At 35.8% G+C, this 18,462-nt stretch overlaps 1 long non-coding RNA gene across 1 annotated transcript; it reads left to right on the top strand.

Annotated features, from left to right (window-relative positions):
• Positions 1 to 4,555: 4,555 nt before the first annotated feature.
• Positions 4,556 to 6,171, top strand: LOC129914844 (uncharacterized). Its single transcript, XR_008772252.1, has 2 exons — positions 4,556 to 5,564; positions 5,630 to 6,171. It is a non-coding gene; the product is annotated as an uncharacterized LOC129914844 (long non-coding RNA).
• The last annotated feature ends 12,291 nt before the right edge of the window (positions 6,172 to 18,462 follow it).

Raw genomic sequence — 18,462 nt, 5'->3', positions numbered from 1 at the left:
GTTTTTCATCGAATTTTGGAGCAGCTTTGGGGCGGCTCTGGACGATATTCATTTTGACTTTGACGATATGTTGTATGATGTGAAGTAGCAGTGAACTTTTCTCTTTTAACTTTCCCTTAGTTTTTGCAACTTAAAAACACATAAAAAATGACATATATACACACACGTTCCATTTGATGTTGCCATCTGAACCGAAAATCTTGAGCGTTCTCAAAAGCTATCTCGATAAAGACTTACGTGTCCTTCCGACTCAGATTGCAACCGCAAATGAAACATACACAGGACATTAACTACCCTTGCTATCGGATTCATTTTTTGTCGCAATGACATACGAAACCTTCAATCCGGTAACAAGTGCATTTAAACACTTAACATCGTAAATTCGATTGATTTTCATTGACATCTTCGAAACACCTTGTCGCATTCGATCCAGTATGCTTGGAGCTTTCCAAATCAAGACTTACAAGTTGTTTCGATGGTGTCAGTGACTATCCCTAGACTTGACTGGACAAAGGACAATTCACAAGGACTAACTTCGGACTTTACGTTGGGCGCCATTTGTAACGGGGCAACAGGATGAGAACATCGGGATAGGGATTGTGAAAAAGGAAGACCGGATCGGAAAAGGATAGGGATTTTTGGAAAGGGAATAGGATAGGAATAGGAATGCGTATCGGACGAGACCATGGCATGCTGGCGGAGCACGACTAAGCTCGCCGGATTAGGGGGGGATCTTGTCTTTCCGGTACGCCTCACCTCGTTACAGTACAAAAATCATGCCAACTCTAACTTTTTATCTCATAATAACATTCGTTGCGGATCTAAGGGTGTCTGCGGATGTCGGGGCAGACTGGCCGTTCCATCACCACACCTGGAATCGGTTTGGCCAATATGATCCGATTCCCCTTGGACCGCTCGACTGCTACCCCATCATACTTTACCGTCCATTCTTAGCGGGCCCCCCACTAGGGTGGAGTGAAAAAAAAAGTTGTCTTATTTTTTGTTCTACATAGCCAGGATGGGTGCCATTTGGAATTTAAATAACGGCAAAAAAATTTCAGATCGATCAAAGAAGTTTTAGAGGGTTCACAAGTCACTTGAAAAAAATGAAAACACCATAAAGGTTAATTTATGGAGTTTTTTGAGTTTTTATTGTTTTACTCAGTTTTTTTGATTAGAAAAACATGTACATTATTATTTGTTGTTCAATTTTCATTAGAAAATTGCGATTTTATTGACTTTAGGCCCTTACTGCAAGAATCCAAGGTCGGCGAGCACCCCCAACCCCCATGATCCAGCCATGTAAAAACATAAAATAAAGAAATTTCTTAGACAAAAATAGTTTTGGTTTTTTGTTAATTTCTCGAGAATGACAAGATGTTTTTGGATGCGGTTTTCTGTTTTTCTTTAAAAACAAATAAGAGCATTTTAAAAACTTAAGTAGTACTTATATACATAAACTTTTGAAAAAAGTTAGTTTGAAATTTTTATTTTTCAAAAGTTCGATTTCGAAAATTAATTTTTCAAAAACTGTGCCAGAAAATGGCCATATTTTTTGTAAAAGACGAGGTTTTTGGCTTTACAAAAAGGCATAGCACGTTATTGTAAGTGTAATCGTTGATTTTTAATATTTTTTTGTTTCAAATTAAATAATTTTTTTTTAAAATTGCCCCTCCCCGCTAAACGAAGGGGAATAGACCCCCCTCCCATACAATTTATTTCTTGTCTCGACCGAACCAACACGCTCTAACTTCTTTGCACATTGCTCCGTCTCTTTTGGAAATTGCTCCCAGTACATTTCTTCCAACAAGCATGTAAATTTTCAAGGGTGTTGTGAACCCTCAAGATATTTTTTGATCGGGTTGAGATTTGGTACGCTCTTTTTTGATGACTAATGGCACCCGTCCCTGGTATGTAGAAGAAGAAAAAAAAAAAAAAAAAAAAAGTGCAGTTTCACTCCGCCCTACCCTCCACTCCTCCTGTAAAATTTTACCACTAGCAACTCATATCAGAACTTTTTAGTTCCATTCAAAATCGGTACGTGGCTCACAATAATAAACATTTTATTTATTCAACACAAGAAACAAGAAATATTAAATTTGGTACGGTAAGACTTGCACTCGTATAACTCCATTTGAGTTTATACTAAATGCAACAAAAAAAAAACTATCAAAATGGTAAAATTATAGCAAAAAAATAATTATTTGACAAAATATGTAATGTAGAAAGATTAAAATTGAAATTAATTTATCGATTTAAAAAGATTACAAGAATTTAAACGATGTGGTGTTAGTAGCTTCTTTAGTCGGTGAACCTTTTCATTCACATTGGGGCAGTCTCTGGGGTTTCTATTTTGCCAGAGAAGTGTCCCACTCCCCCTCGCACTTCGGCGACTCAACAATTTTAGGGTCAACTATCGAACCCAGCCTCGCCCGAACTTTCAAATTTGCAATTTTGCACCAATTATTAGTTACCCTACCTATAAAGCGCTTTGTAGGTGGTTTGCACCTCAATTGGGGTGATAAAAACGATTATTCTACCGTCGGAGGAAACTGGTTCGCCCTGTCGCTCTTGTACGACGACGTCACGTCCTACCCACAACTCACTTTTGCTTTCTTAGCAACTTCAATAAATATAAATCAATTATATATTAAATTAAAAACAATTAAAATAAATTTATGCCAACGCCCAAAAATAATCGATTCAAATTCAACGTCTGGTTGCGTATTTTTAATGATGGCCGCTCTTTTGGGCATCCGGTTGACGATTTCGATAAATTTAGGTTCGTGCCTCTATGCCAAAAGCTCTCGAAGTAAATTTATAAATTCGTTCGAAATTGAACTTTCAATTCTCGAATTTTCGGAAAAGTTTAAAATTTTCTGTGGAGTTGGGTCTCGGCTTTTTCGGATTTTGAATTTATGTGTTTTTTTATAGGGTGATTATTTAGTGTTTCTTCGAGATTTATTTTTGAAGAATCTTAGAAAATCTTTTACAACTTCAATTTCTAGGTACTCATCACTTCATAACTTGGATATTAGTTAAATCTGCTCGTGCACCCGAATCAGCGTTTTTGAAAGTCCTTTTAGATAGGGTTTCAACCGGGCGACGCTGTCGTCGTCGACGTCCTGCCTCGTTGACCCGAACCCTATATTTTTATTCGTTAACTTCTAAAATTTTTAAATTATAAATTTTTAGGACTCACCACACAGTTTTGCTTCCTATCCTCTTAGTTTTTATAAAATTTCCTTCGAATTTATACCCTTTAAATTGAACACTAAAATAAAATAAATTTATTACACACTTAACTTAAAACTTTACTTGAAAAAAAATCTAATGTCTTAGGGTCAATGTGGGTAAATGTAAAAAATTCCATGTCTTTTTTTTCTTTTGACTTTAGATTTTAATATGATTTTACGGAACAACTTGACAGGTATCTTCAAATGTAAATATGAAATGATGGCAATTCTTTTTTATAAATATAAACAAATATTAACCAAATTGTTTAAATTGCTGTCAAATATGGCATGTTTACAAATACCCCACCATGTTTGTGTTTTTTTACAAATTCGGGGTAAATGTAAACAGTGGTTTAAAATTTAGAATTTCCTCTTTATCATATGGATAACGACTTGAAAAACGTTCAAGAAGGTATTTGAAAAAAAACTTTTTCAAATTCCAATAAAAGTTTTTGTTTTCTTCCTTTGATTCTTTATATAGGCACCCAATATGCAGCCTGAGCAGCTCTGAACGTCAAATTTTTATTTTTTTTTACGTCAATGACCGATTTTGCAACATCATTCACTGAAAACGATGTGTTGGCTACTTTAAAGTGTGACTCCGTGGCACTTTAGCAATAGTAATTGACTAAAACTACTTTATTTTTATTAAAGCCAATAATTTCAGCAAAAGTATATGTTCACATTTACCCCCAGAATACGTTGTTTACATTTTCCCATCATGAAAAATATTCTGGGGTAAATGTAAATCGACATAAATGTCCTGTATTTTAAAATTTGTTTGTTTCACATAGAATCTACATCAAAATTCGAAAGTAAAAAGTATTTGCAAATTGTACTGACTTAATTGAATCTGCAAAATTTTTTAATATTTCTGAAAGACTAAAGACTTGTTTGACACTTTAAAAAATTATCTTTCACGGAAAATACGCTCGTCGAATGAATTCTCTCTTGACAGCAATGAGTTTGACGTATAAGTTAAAAGATACATGCGTCCGCGATTTGTACTTATGTATGCGTCAAAGAGATTTAACTGAAGCTTGTTATGAGCCATGTTCTCATTTACCCCTGTTTACATTTACCCACATTATGAATTCAACGGCTCGATTTAAACACTCTGACTATCTGGTTTCGACTATGCCTAACACTTCTGGTTCCCATTCCTACCGCTACCTAAACGTATCAAAACCACCACTATTCCTTTGTTCAGGTATTGTATATGAACTCCGTTGGTGTAGAGGCACCTCGATTTAGCAGGAGCCGTCCCTTTTCGTATCCCCCCGTTGCGGATAGCATTCTCTACAAATATAGCATTAGTGTGCGTATCCCCCAAAAGTATATCCCCACTACTTCGACATGTTCGAATCTGATTCTGAATGCTTCCATTCTATTCGGAGTCATTCTGAGCTTTTCGATTCGAACTCTATCTGTCAAATCAAAACATTGCAATATAGAATAAAAAAAGAAACGAGAAACAAATCATTGTATATTTATTCCTATATCTGTTTCTACATGAAGACCTTAGAGGATATAATATATGGAGTGCTTGTGCTAGTAGTTCGTTGAGCTTTTATAGAGGGCTCTAGTTTCTTTAAGTTTTTCGATGAGTGCATGACTCCATTTTATTTTCATTTGATGGCTGTCATCAACAAGCGTGTTTATTTAAAGCTGCGGAACCGGACTCGCACTGAAAAACGAAGGCAGTGACCCCTATCCATGCATATGGCGTTACAATGTATTAGGTATAGGAACATGCACTCCATACATTATCCTCTAAGATGAAGACGCAAGGCGCAGAAATTATCTTCGTATTTCCTTTTGATTTTCCCTTCGGTGCGCCACGCGCTTCTACACGTAGTATTTTTTATAAGACGCAAATTTGACATCTTTTTTTTTTATTTTATCTTGTTCTCGTTTTCGTATATATTTTTATTTGAAAAAAAGCACCAAAATATACAAAAAACAACATCAGGGGACTCTATGTGCAACGAAAACATTTAAAAAGATTTATAGAAGTTGCTATGCACCCAAACAATATACATCCGACGAAGCGAACTCTGCTTCCGACGAAATCAATTAAAGCAAAACAGCAAAAAAAAAGAACAAGATCAAAGAGAAACGTCAAAGTGAGTCTCAAAATTTTCGACCCGAGACTCACAGGGTAAAAAATCTTCCACCCCTCTTTTTCGAACTTTCTTTCTCCCTTACTCTTCATTGAATCTTGACTTTTACGTCTTCGTGTAGAAGCAGACTATAGTACTCTCATGAAGTAGAATTTTCTGTTTTGCGTGGCCACCGGTGGGATCGCTAGCTTATTTTATATTTGAGGTAAGAGGCGCGTACTTATATGGATACCCTTTCTTTTTTTTTTTGTACAATATGTTTTGTTTTAGTTTTCCCCAGCATATCGCATAGCACCATTACCAACAACACACAGCAGGACAACCTACGCCGCTGCCACAGAACCTACTCGACGGTTGAGTTCGGGCAAATTCGACCCATGACGAATATGGATTTGTATTTTTATGTCTATGAATAATATAGATACAGGTTGGTTGCAAAAACAATAAAAAAATTACTACTCGGGATATATATGTCTTCTGGTATCTCGGGTGTTGGAGTTTATAGATTTATTTTTATTGAAATGTTATATTGATGCGGAGGCTGCGTTACATGAACTACGAAAATGGTACATGGAATCAAATTTCCGGTGTAAAAGTCTCTGTTTTGCAAAAAAAAACTCAAATTCGAAAATATTCAAGCCCAATCACTCGGCGAAACAAAGAACACGAAAGAATTTTGGAAACTGGTGAGGACTATTAATGGTTCTCATTAAATAATAGGCCACAGGTGTATCAGCCGACGATCTTTTCACTCATTTGTTTGTTCACTATATTTATATGTTCTTTCATAAAAAAATAACATGTACTAAGAATTCCTTCTCGTTTTTTGTAATTATTTTATAAAAATGACAAAAAGTAGTAAACAGTGAGCCAATTTTAAAAAGCAAACAGTGAGACATAGATTTTAAAAAAATCTATTATTTTAACATGAATTCAATGTTTTCTTTCGTTTTTTTTCAACTTTTTTGAAGAAATGGGTTAAAGTAACATAAATTAGTTAATTATATACTTGTTACTTAATTATTTGACATTTTCGTTAATTTGTTTCGGTTTTATCCGTCAGTCTCACTGTTCATCTTATACGATGTTTCCAACTAGTCTAAATCCGAGATTTAGCTAAGTAGATTTAGAGTAAATCTCGAGATTTATTTTAAATCTACTTCGCTAAATCTCAGATTTGGGTTCAGCTACCCTAAATCTAAGGTTTTCACCTACTTCCAATCCTAGATTTAGAATAAAACTCGAGATTTATTCTAGATCTACTTAGCTAATCTCGGATTTAGGCTAAGTGGAAACATAGAATTACCTGTCTCACTGATCGCACTTCGCACCCCTTGCAAACAGTGAGACGTTTTGACTTTTTCTACATTTTAGTCTAATGTGATGCTCTCATCCATTCTTTAACTAGGTATAACTTTTTTTGCAACATTAAGATAAAATATGTCTCAAACTGACTTCAAAGTTTGTTTAAGCTAGCTTGGAAACATTCTAAGATATACCAATTTAAAAGAAAGGTGTCTCACTGTTCGAACCTTTGCCCTTCACGTTGTTTGTCGATTTCAAAGCAGCGTTTGACTTGTTAAATCGTAATGAGAAACTTCAAAGGAGCTTCATTAAAGAAATTTTTAATCTTCCAATCAACACACCCAATTATGCAATATACTTAGAAACCGGCTTACCGAAGATTTTTACCAGCACTTTTAAATTACAAGCTGGTTATCTAATTAAAATCTTAGTGGTATGGTAAATGGTAACGGATTGCCGCTTCAGTTGGTGAAGATATTCAATTTGATCCAAATCACATTTTTTATGTTAAGGAAAAACTTTATAGAATTATCCAACTAAATGAAGACTCAGTTCGAAATTCTATATATAATATATAGTCAGTTGAATTTTATTCTAAGTAATGGTCAGTTGCGTCAAAATCCACTAAAACCAGTTTGGAAAAAAATACTTATAAAATTTATCGACTTGATAGATTTATTGGTTTGCGCCAATGTCTTTCACTTATTGTTTAGCTTAAATGCTGATTGTGAGCCATCCCTGGATTTTGACAGCTGATTTTTTAACTGAACGAAAAAGTTTGACTAGTGCAAGTGAGACAGCAATATGCGAGATGTTAAACTCGAAACATTATTTTATTTTTGTATTGTGTATACTTTTTATTCGTGCTTTAAAAATGGATGTGTGGCGATAGCCACTACATTTACTTTTTATTACTTGTTACTACTTTGTTTACGTTTTACTTTAAATTAATATTTCGATCGTTTCATCAAATTATTAGTTTTCAATTTTCATATTTTTCAATAATCAATTCTTGTTTATAATCGAATCAATAAAGACGTATTGAATAATTTCATAAGAAATAAAATATCTTTTATTTCCAAATTGGTGACCCCGACTTAGAATAAGTACCTACCAATCTTTAACAAGAATTCAAATATAAAATGAATGCAGAACAGGAAGCTGAACTTGCTGCTCTCCGAGAAGAAAATTCTCGACTTCTGCAGAATCAACAACAAAACGCAAGACCTCCAACACAACCAACAATCAACCGTGTTGCAGTGAAACTTCCACCGTTTTGGGCCGAACGGCCCAGCTTATGGTTTTCTAAAGCTGAGTCCCAATTTATTATCTCGGACATAACAAATGAAACCACTAAATTTCATTATGTTGTTTCACAGCTGGATACTCGTGTGGCTTCCGAAGTAGAAGATATCATAACCTCGATCCCAGAACAAAACCCTTTCACTGTTCTAAAAAAGAAGCTCATTGAACGCTTATCAGCATCAGAAGAGCAACGTGTCCGACAACTCATCAGTGATGAAGAACTTGGTGATCGAAAGCCTTCACAATTTCTTCGTCACCTTCGTTCTCTTGCTGGTCCATCAGTTCTGCAAGACAATTTATTGCGACAACTTTGGTTGCGACGTTTACCATCGAACGTTCAAGCAATCCTCACATCGAGATCAGATCTTTCTCCTGATCAGCTTTGTGAGCTTGCTGATAAAATCGTTGAAGTTTCTCCACCACCAATTCCTTTTGCTGTTCATGCGACATCAAATAATGACCAGAACCAAAATTCACAAGCCCTTTTCGAAGCCATTGACACTCTCACAAGACAAGTTGCCGAGCTATCTTCGAATAGAACTTTTCGAAATCATCAATTCCTCATCGATACCGGATCTGACCTTTCCTGCTTTCCAACCCGGCTTTTACCAAAGCGACGTCCTTCCACTAATTACGACCTAAGCGCTGCAAATGATACCGTTATAAAAACGTATGGATTTCTCCACCTCGATTTGAATTTGGGATTACGACGAAGTTTCATTTGGAGATTCGTTGTAGCTGACGTAAGCATTCCTCTAATAGGGTCAGACTTCCTAGCCCACTATCATTTGCTACCTGACTGTCAATCGAAACGCTTAATCGACACATATACTGGACTTCAATCAACTGGAAAAACTACTACAATTCAGCACAACAGTGTCAAAACCATTCAAATTTCATCGCCATGCACTGCTTTATTGACTGAATTTCAAGAAATTACTCGTCCTGCTGGTTTGCCTAGAGTTATTAAGCACAAAACTGTGCATCATATCCGCACAACACCAGGCCCTCCAATACAGTGTCGTCCTCGTCGATTGGCCCCAGAAAAACTCAAGATTGCCAAGAAGGAATTCGCTGACATGTTACTTGCTGGAACTATCCGACCTTCAGATAGCTCATGGTGTTCACCACTTCATCTAGCACCTAAAGGCGATAATGGTTGGCGTCCTTGTGGAGATTATCGTGCATTGAATGCCCGAACGATCCCAGATAAGTACTCTTCTCGTCATATCCATGATTTCACTTACAACATCAATGGAAGCAATGTGTTTTCAACTATTGATTTGTTGAAGGCATATCAACAAATTCCCATTAACCCTGATGACGTATGCAAAACAGCCATTACAACTCCATTTGGTTCCTACGAGTTTATGTTTATGACTTTTGGACTGAGGAATGCTGGAAACACCTTCCAACGTTTGATGGATGAAATTCTGTTTGGACTTGACTTTTGCTTCACGTATGTAGACGATATTCTAGTTTATTCCAAGACCACAGAAGAACATATGAACCACTTGCGCATAATTTTTGAACGACTATCTAATTATGGTATGGTCATAAATCCATCAAAGTGCGTTTTTGTTGCTTCAGAAGTAAAGTTCCTTGGATACACGGTCAATTCTGAAGGAATCAAACCTCCCAAAGAACGTGTTAAGATTATTGAAGACTACCCACTACCGAAAACAGCAAAAGGCCTTCGTCGTTTTCTTGGAATGCTAGATTTCTACCGAAGATTCATTCCAAAAGCATCTGAGATTCAAGCTCCACTTCACAATGCCATCAGCAATCCTCAACTCAAAGGATCTCAACCAGTTCCATGGACACTAGAGTTAGAAGAAGTCTTCAAGAGCTGTAAAGCCGCTTTATCTTCCGCAACTCTTCTTGTCCATCCAAGCTACGCAGCAGAACTTGGTCTATTTACTGATGCATCAAACCACTCAATTGGAGCCTGTATAATGCAGAAGATAAAAGGCAGTTGGCAACCCTTATCATTCTTTTCAAAGAAATTATGTGAGAGAGAGAACGCTTGGCCAACTTACCATCGAGAACTTCTAGCAATATATGAAGCAGTCCAACATTTTCGTCATATGTTGGAAGGTCAAGTATTTACAATTTATACTGACCACAAACCTTTGGTTCACGCTTTTAAACAAAAACGAGAAAAACTTTCACCTGTTCAACAAAATCATCTTACATTTATTGCTCAGTACTCTACCGACATTCAACATATTGGAGGAGAAGATAATATTGTTGCCGATGCTCTCTCCCGCATTGAAGCCATATCTTCCGTTGTCGATTATCAAGCCCTCGCAGTTTCACAAGAAGAAGATGAAGAACTTCAAAATCTTCTCGCGAACAACACCACATCCCTCATTTTAAAGAAAGTTTTGATGCCTAGAACATCGATGCATCTTTATTGTGACACATCGACAGGTAAGCCACGACCATATTTAACTAAGTCTTATCGTCGTCAGGTTTTTGAAACTCTGCACAACATGAGCCACCCAGGAGCCAAAACTTCAACAAAATTAATTGGTGACCGCTTTGTTTGGCCTTCAATGCGCAAAGATTGCCGCGTTTGGGCCCGATGTTGTATCTCTTGCCAACGCTCCAAAGTATCTCGCCATGTTAAATCATCTTTAGGAAATTTCGCAACACCATCTACTCGATTTTCACATGTGCATGCCGACATAATTGGACCGTTACCACCAGTTAACTCCTACCGATATTGCCTAACAATCACCGATCGATTCACTCGGTGGTCAGAGGTATGTCCATTGCAAACTATTACAGCCGAGTCTGTCACTATGGGACTATTATCGTGTTGGATATCTCGTTTTGGATGCCCCGAAAAACTAACTGTAGATAGAGGATCTCAGTTTACCTCACATACCTTTAAAGATGTCGCAAAACAGTTTGGTATCGAACTCCGCCACACCATGGCTTGGCACCCTCAAGCGAACGGTATGATTGAACGCTTTCACCGGCAGTTAAAAGCTGCAATCATGGCTCATTCTAATGAAAATTGGATTGAAGCACTTCCACTTGTTTTGCTTGGAATAAGGTCTGCTTTCAAAGAAGATATTAAGGCAACGTCAGCAGAATTGGTTTATGGTGAACCACTGCGACTGCCAGGAGAATTTCTTTCAAAACCGACACAAAATGAAGTTATTGATCCTTCACATTTTCTTGATCGTCTTCGAAAATGCATTTCACGCCTAAGACCTATACCAGCCTCAAGACATTCTCAACCTGGGTCATTTGTGTTTAAAGAACTGTTGAACAACTGTAGTTATGTTTTTCTAAGGATTGGCCCCATTCGAAGATCCCTTCAACAACCATACAAAGGGCCATATGAAGTTACATCAAGAGATGAAAAGAATGTTTCTTTAAAAATCAATAATCAAATTATAAAAGTTTCAATCGATAGAGTAAAACCAGCCTTCGTCTTACAAGAAGATTTTACTAAAACATCAACACCAACATCTTTACATCACTCAAAATTCAAAACAACTCGATCCGGAAGGCATGTACGATCACCGAACTGCTATAGATAAAACAATTTTTTTTTTCATTCCGTAGGGGAATAGTGTGGCGATAGCCACTACATTTACTTTTTATTACTTGTTACTACTTTGTTTACGTTTTACTTTAAATTAATATTTCGATCGTTTCATCAAATTATTAGTTTTCAATTTTCATATTTTTCAATAATCAATTCTTGTTTATAATCGAATCAATAAAGACGTATTGAATAATTTCATAAGAAATAAAATATCTTTTATTTCCAAAGATGCAAAAAAAAAAGGGAGCAAGAGAAAAAAGTTATATCGAGGAGGAGAAAAATGCTCTGTCTGGCCTGTGGCAGTAAAACACAATGCCATTAGAAGTTGGGTTTTCGCACTGACGGACGGGGTGGTTTCTTAAGTTTTTCGGCTCTAAATGAGTACAAAATAATCTTAAAAGTTGTTCCACATACTGGGTGATATGCATAAAAACGTAGTACTTACTTAAAGTAAAAGATGAAAGTAAATACTAAAAATTCTAGTATAAAAGGTAATATTCATAGTATATACTTAATTTCGTATGCATACAAAAAAGTACCTGCTAGCAGGCAAATACTTTTAGTATATACTGAATTCATCCAAGTAAATACTAGAATTCACCCAAAAATGATAGTAAATACTTTTTTTTTTAGATTATTTGTATTCTTTTGGTGTTTACAAATAAATCAGCAGCAGAGATGAGTAGCAATAAGAAAGGTTTGTCAATAAGCCAAATGCACTTAGCTTTTGTGCGAATTTTAAAAGTGCATAATGTACTTATGAGTAAGTCACAGCAACCCTCTATTAAAAAAGCTAAGGCGGAGGCAATACAAATATTTATTAATGAATACAAATCTGAAACTGGGGCGACGCTAAACGAAGAACCACAAGAACCAAAGTAATTTTTCTGAAGGTTTTTTGAGTGAACTCGAATCTGTAGTCAGAATAAATTGATTTGCCTCTGTTTTTGAAATATTACCGTTATAAAATTACTAAAAACGTAATTTTGGCCGTTTTTAGTGCTATATTTTTATGTGAGTTAATTTATTTATTATAAAAGAAAAGGATGCTAGTAGAATCAGGAAAATTCTATTAGCATCCGTTTTTGAAATATCTACTACCGTTATAAAAAAAAAAAACATTTTACAACGGTAATATTTCAAGAACGGCTGCTAATAGAATTTTTCAGGTTTCGGATTCGACCTCAGCACCCCAAAAACCTTCAGAAAAGTATATTTTAGTTATTGTGGCAAAAAAAATAAATTTGGTTGACCAGTGCTGTCTTTGAGATAAAGACTTATTTAATCTTAAGATATCGCGGGTGATCAAACAGATATCGGAAATATTTAACGAGGTTTTTAAAGAAGGAAGCTCTTCTTCTTTGTTTGTAATGAATTACCTCTTGTGGCAAAAACCTTGCTGATCAGTATTTTTATTTTACTTGAAATTACTTACCAATAAAGTGTTCACTTAACCAATTCACATTTTCCCTTTCAAAACGATAAAGTTGTTTATAATTTGATTCAAAACCCGGTCTTCGATTTTTATAGACTTTTTGGGAATTTTGCCATTTGGAAAAAAATTAACAACCCTATTTTAATAAATATCAAGAACCGATTGCCTCAAATGTGACTTAATACTGCTATTCATTACTTCCACGGCTTCATATACGGTGTTAAAATAAAAAAAAGTATATGCTATGAGATTTACAAGTTGGTATTTTGTAACCTTGAAAAAATCTAGTAATTCCTGAAGTAAAAAAGTACTTACTAGTTTTTATGCATACGGAATAAAGTATTTGCTGAAAAAGTTCATCCAAAAAAGTAGTTACTATAACTGATAGTAAATACTTAATTTTCAGCATTTACTTGATTTTTATGCATATCAAAAATAGTATATACTTGAAAACTCTCTAGTAAAAAGCATTTACTTTTTTTTTATGCATATCACCCACTGTCTCGAAACTTTGAATTTAATTTTTAAATCCAAGTCCTTGAATTCCTGTGAACTCGAAGAACAACTCTTGGCCGTGTTGTTATTTTCTCAGATAAATCATCATCAGATGAGGATGATCAATCTAAAATTCTGTAATACCTAATTTAAAAAAAAAATGCATTTTACCTGTACATATTTGTTTTTATTTATTTTCAATCTCCAATTAGGTCTGTTTGGGTACTGCCTAAAACAGAAATATTTCTACTTTTTTCAACATTTTTAACCCAATTCCTGTTTGGGTTCTCTGAAATTGTGCATTTTTTCACAAAAAAGATGGCCGCGAGAGAGAAAAAATTTCCCCTACTCGCGAATTTCTGCCCAAAAAATTTCTTCTGACAAAAATCTGAAATCTGTCAAAGGTAGTGCTTTCTCTGTTTTTCTTTATTTTTTCTTGTCGTACAACATAAACAAAACAAACTACAAACATGGCGGCGTGGCTTTTTCTTGTTTTTTTTTTTTATTTATTTCGTTTTAGTGGTGTAATACTCAAAACAAATTAAATATTTTATGAACAAAAAAGAGTTACAAAAACAATACTAAGTGTTTTTAATATTTTTCAATTCATTTTTTACAATTTGTGTTTACCTACATTTTTTAATGAAAAAAAAAAAAAAAAAAAAAAACGGCGATGTGGATATGTTTTGTGTTTTTATTTTTATTTATTGTGTTTTAATGGTTAAGTGCTTTAATTTATAAAATGATCTATGAAAAAATGAATAAAAAAAGTGTTTGTAAAACAAAAAAATTACGGAATATGATTATTGATTAATCTACGTTAACAATAAAACAAAAATTAAAATCAAAAATATCAATTGAAAATTATAAAAATAAAGTAAATATATTTATAATTCAAATTAAAGTTGCTAGTCGAGCTGACGGCAAAGCCAAAGCTTATAAATTCAAAAACAAATGTAAATGTATGTATATTCAAAAAGTAGATAAATAAATGAATTAATTACTTTAGTGAGGCGGCTTAGCATCTAAATCGTGCACTTTGTGATAAAAGCATGAAATTTATATCATTGGTAGTACTCAATATAAGAGTTATTTTGAGATATTGAGCCACCTTGTATTCCATCCAGGAGGGTAGATACAAGAGCTTTTCTGTGTTGCACCCACATTGTTGAATATCATAGTAGGTATGGCTAATGAAACATTTTTATTATTATAATACATCGTCGGCACAACGCCAAAACCGTGAATCTGCATTTTTGGACATTTTCACTTTAATGTGTCATTTTACTTGTTATCGGTCTATTCACTGCGTCGACCCCAATCCTCCATCTGTTGCCTAGAAGTCTAAAATATCAATTTTTGCACGAGTGCCCACGACATGATTTCGAGGTAATTTTTAACGCACGATCGAAAAAAATCAATACTAAAATATCTGGACTATCATGTAAAAACTTGTTGCACTTTTTATAAATAGTTATATACTTAAAGAACAAGAGCCAAAATATTACCAAGTACTCCTTGAAAATAAGTGGTAGGCTGATGAAATTTTGTATGCACGTTTACTATACCATAAATAATAATAAAAATAATAATAAAATATGTCCATCAAAAAATTTCAAGGTCAAAGGGTGTTTTTTTTAAGCGAGAAAGAACACTTTTGAAATGGTACCATTGCACCACATGGTAAATTTTTGCATTTTTTTAACTGCATATATATTTTATACATAGTATGAGAATCAAAAATAATCAAAAAATGAATTATATTTACCATGGAACATTGAATTTTCATGCAAAACTTTAATTGTTTTCTATTATTTTTTATTAAATTTTCAAAAAAATTAATATTTTGAAGGAGTGAGGTGCAAAAGTAAAAGTATCTTAAAATGGGGGTTACATATTGTACTAGCAATCCTATTAACTTGATCCTTTTATCACAAACTTCACAATTGTTTTTCATACTTTTTATTGTAAAGAGTCCATTTAATGAAAAATGATAACGACTTTGAACATTAATATTTAAGTTCAATCTTTATTACGATTTCTTAAAAATACGAAAAGCTAATTTTTGTCTGTACACAAATTTAAACAATACCTACATGTTTACGAAGTTTGAATACTATGAAGTTTAGTTGTTGAAACGATTAATTTTTCAATTTAATTCAATTTTGTTTTATTGAACATACTATATACAATTGACTTAAGCTTAACTTATTTCTAATAAGATACATTGATTGATATAAAATTTGTTGGCACATATTGGGCCTAACCTTATACAATGGATAAAAGATAAAATATATATAAATATAGTACATGAATAGGATTAATTTTACAAGTCTGCTGACTAGGTTATCCTCGGGGTGTTCCGTCCCGGTTGTCCAGTTGTGGTATTGATTATGGTGGGTTGGGTGGTATGGCATTTAGCCGCGGTAGTAGGCCGATTGCGTTTCGGCGTAAAAGTAAACTACTTCCTCGTTGTCGGTTGGGATTATGTGCTCATCCAGAATATCCAAAGCACTAAGGTATCTGGGTTCGGGATGTCGTTGTTGGGTTCTCATGCTTCTCATCAGCTGATTGGGGTGGCGATGCTTCCGACAAGTTTCTTTGCAGATTGCAGCAGATACTTTTCCAACGTCATGATGTTTGCTTCCTCGTAAAGCCGCTCGTTGCTGTAGTATTTTTGTCGCTGTCGATCGAAGTAAAGTCCGGTGCAGATCCTCAGGATTTTCCTCTCAAAAATTTGAAGTCCCTTCATGGCTGTCTTGGAAATGGTATACCATACCGGAAAGCTATAGGAGATGATAGGTCGAAGAAGCTGCTTGTAGATCAGGAGTTTCGTTGGTTGGCTTAATCCGTTTCTTCTCTTCATCAGGGGGTGAAGGCGATGGAAGGCGTAGTTGGCTTTTTTCAGGACAGACCTAGAGTGAAGGTTGAACTTCAGGAGCTCTTTAAAGTTGATCCCTAAATGCTTCGCGTTGCGTTTGGCTGCCAATTTAGTACCATCAGGTAGTGTAAGTGTGATGCTCCTACAGTTTGCAGCTGACCGAATGCTTCGTCCTCCTGTTCGTCTAAAGCACAGTAATTCCGATTTGGATGAGTTGATCCGGATACCCCATTTACTGTAGAACTCATACAGTTTTCGAATGTGAGCTTCAACTTTCCTGGCAGCTATCGTTGGCGAGACGGACTTGTAGTATGTGAGCGAATCGTCAGCGTAAAGCAGGTTCTCGCAATCACTTGCAAGCGGCTGGTCTGACGATGACGTCAGGATACTATAGAGGAAGGGACCAAGTTTTGATCCTTGGGCAACTCCAGCTCTAATGCACTTCATTGCTGATTTTCTATCCTCCACTTGTACGAAGAAGTTCCTAGAAGAAAGAAAAGAAAAAATGATTTTAATTAGTGCTACAGGGAAGCCTAGTAAATGAAGTTTATGGATAAGGGCTTCTATCCATACGCTGTCAAATGCTTTCTCGACATCCAGAAAGCATGCGACGGTAACTTGATGGTTGTTCAAAGCTGAGGTGATGTCTTGGTGGAACTTCATGAGCGGATGCAGTGTGGAGTGCTTCTCCCGAAAGCCGAACTGCATGTCTGGGATAATGTTGAAATCGCTGCAAAACTTTTTGAGCTTCCTCAGTGTCAGCTCTTCCAAGAGCTTACTTAGGTTGTTGAGAAGAGAAATTGGCCTGTAATTAGATATAATGTTAATCGCACCTTTCTTAGGAATTGCTACTATTCTTGCAGTTTTCCATTTCTGCGGGAAGTAGCTGTTGTTGATGCAGTTGTTGAGGATAATGGTTAAGAAGATTAATATTGTCTGCGGGAGCCTCTTAATGACGAAGTTGGAAATGCCATCCGGTCCGGCTGATTTCTTAGGTTTGGATAGGCTAATTATTTCGGCAATCTCTTCTGGGGTGCTCAGGTTTGGGCTGTCAACTGGATCACTTGCGGGATTGGTGTTGCTGAATGTGGCTACATCGATGTTAGGTACTAAGGTCCTTCGGATGGATGCTTCCATTTCCTGTAAGAAGACTGGGTCTGCGGAAGGGTTCGGTGTGAAGTTACCTTCGAAGTGGGCTGCAAATGCTTCTGCTTTTTCCTGAGATGTTGTTGCTTCTCCATTGTTGGTGTTAATAACTTCCGGCATTGGTGACTTCTGTCCAACAATTCGGTTGATATTCTTGAAGGCATCAGGTCCGGGCTTTATTGACTGCAGTTTCTTCTGGAACTGTGTGTTGTTGAAGTGTTGAATGGCGTTACGGAGCATGATGTTGGTGCACTGCAGCTCACTCCACACTGTCCGGTAGTTGGCATTTGATGTGTTTAAGTCCCGCTGGTGGATCCTTTGGAGGCGTTTTCTTAACCGCTGTCTATGTGCGTATAAATTTTGCACGTGTACTGGAAGATGTTGGTAGCGGTCCTTTGATGTCTTCGGCTGTTTTTTATTGTCCAGTGCACTTGTGATTGCCGTTTCCAGAGGGAAAGTGATGGATTGTTCAACCTCTCTCTGCGGCCTGTCTATATCCAATCTCCTATAGTTGATGAAGTGTTTTGCTGGTTGTGTCACTAAGTTGATGGGCTGATGAAGCTTAATACTGAGCTGAACTGCTTCATGGTCTGAGTCGCTGGGTACTGTTGAACAGATAAAGTTGCAGAAATCAGGATGAATATGCACAAAATTTGATGTTACTAAGAAGAAGTCCAATGTTGAAGGTGTTCTTGGGTAGGTTGGTTTCGGTTGAGAAATTACAACTAACGAGTGTTGGGCACTGTTGAAATCCAACCAGTCGGATATTGCCTTCCCTTCAGTGTTGATAGTTGTATCCATCCAAAGGTGATGTCTAGCATTGAAATCACCGCCGATGAGTCCATAAGTGCTTCTCGAGAGTGTGCCGTTGAGGGTCTGTAAGTCGCTCTGGATGTTTTTAGCCGTAGAATTGCATTTGAAGTACACGCTTATTATGGTGAGTGTCTCATCTCTTCCTAGGTTTAAGATTA

The sequence above is a fragment of the Episyrphus balteatus genome, chromosome 1, assembly GCF_945859705.1.
Source record: "Episyrphus balteatus chromosome 1, idEpiBalt1.1, whole genome shotgun sequence".
NCBI classification, from domain to species: Eukaryota; Metazoa; Arthropoda; class Insecta; order Diptera; family Syrphidae; genus Episyrphus; species Episyrphus balteatus.
Note: the sequence above shows the minus strand (reverse complement) of the source record. Positions and strands in the feature narration are given on the sequence as shown.